The sequence below is a fragment of the Xyrauchen texanus genome, chromosome 10 (assembly GCF_025860055.1).
Source record: "Xyrauchen texanus isolate HMW12.3.18 chromosome 10, RBS_HiC_50CHRs, whole genome shotgun sequence".
NCBI classification, from domain to species: Eukaryota; Metazoa; Chordata; class Actinopteri; order Cypriniformes; family Catostomidae; genus Xyrauchen; species Xyrauchen texanus.
The window spans coordinates 5324184-5325765 of record NC_068285.1 but is presented as its reverse complement, the minus strand read 5'-3'; positions in this window follow the sequence as shown (position 1 = coordinate 5325765).

Genomic DNA, 1582 nt, shown 5'->3' with positions numbered 1-1582 from the left:
CCACACGGACAACACACACAACACAGACACGGACAACACCCACACGGACAACACACACAAACACATACAACACCCACACACACAAACAACACAGACACACACAACACAGACACGGACAACACACACAACACAGACACGAGACAACACAGACACACACAACACAGACACGGACAACACACACAACACAGACACGGACAACACCCACACGGACAACACACACAAACACATACAACACCCACACACACAAACAACACAGACACGGATAACACACACAAACACATACAACACCCACACACAATTGTTTCAATGATTTTAAATGACCTTTTTCAAGATTATTCATGGATGTGTTGATGTTGACCTGATGTTATGTTTGTCATAACAAGATTGGCTGTTTTGCCATTTAAAAAAAATAAAATGCATGGAAGCATTAAGAAGTGTTTCTTTTTTTCCATACAATTTAATTGAAACAATGTTTTATAACGTATTTAAAAAAAAAAAATCAAAAGCTAATTAAAATAAAAATAGAGTAATTGTGTTAAATTATGAGTAGCAATAACAAGTCATAATAGCTAGTTTTATCTAACGATTTTAAAGAGGCGCAGTACAATATTGTAATGAATGGAGGTAAAGAGGAAGAGATTTTTTTTTATTTTCATGCCATCACTGAGGAAACTACACACTAGAAACTTATTAGGCCATGCCTTTGTTTCTTTTGTTGCTGAAAAAAGACATGTTCAATAAAAAAAATTGTATTGTAGCGTTGCAGTTGCATGTATGTATTTTACATGGCTCTATTGATTGAAAGATATTTTGAGTTTCAGGAATTAACAGTTAAGTTGGGTCAGTTAGAATATACAATTTAGTTGAATTGGTAATGGAGTAATGCTTACTTAACAAGCTGAGTTAAATAAATGGGTGGGGAATGATTGTTTAAACTAAGTATCTTCAGTTACTGTAACTCGGTCATTAGTACATTCAACTTAAATGTTCTATTCCATTCCATTATGGGCTTAAGTACATTGAACGTAGTCCACTTCACTTATTCAACTAATGCTTCATTACTTAAAAATTTTAAGGCAACGAGTTACCTTGGTTTTTTTAAGTAGATTCTACTTATCCGGGTTTACAGTGAAGTAATACCCCAGAATGACAGCGACTGAGCTGAATCACATGTTTATTTCAATAAAAAAGGACACAAAACAGCAGATTATGTATGCTTTAATGGGCAAATGCAATTTATAATTAATAAATTAATAACAATGAAACCTCACAAATTCACAAATCAAATGATTGCGTTAAAAATGAAATCAAAAGAAAAATTATTATTTTAAGTAATTACATTTTTCAAGATAACATTGCATTATTTTATCAAACGAAGAGCTTTACTTCTACACAATCTGAAAAACTGGAGATATTGTCAAACGAGATACTGCACAATCTCCTCACACACACACATCCAGAGCGCTCTGTTCACTGTCAGCGGATTCCAGACGCTCCATAAAACAATAAAAATAAAAGGCAAAATGTCCATAGAGTGCAGGGGAAAAGGTGTGGTTCAAGGGGGCAGCAGGGGCAAACCGGC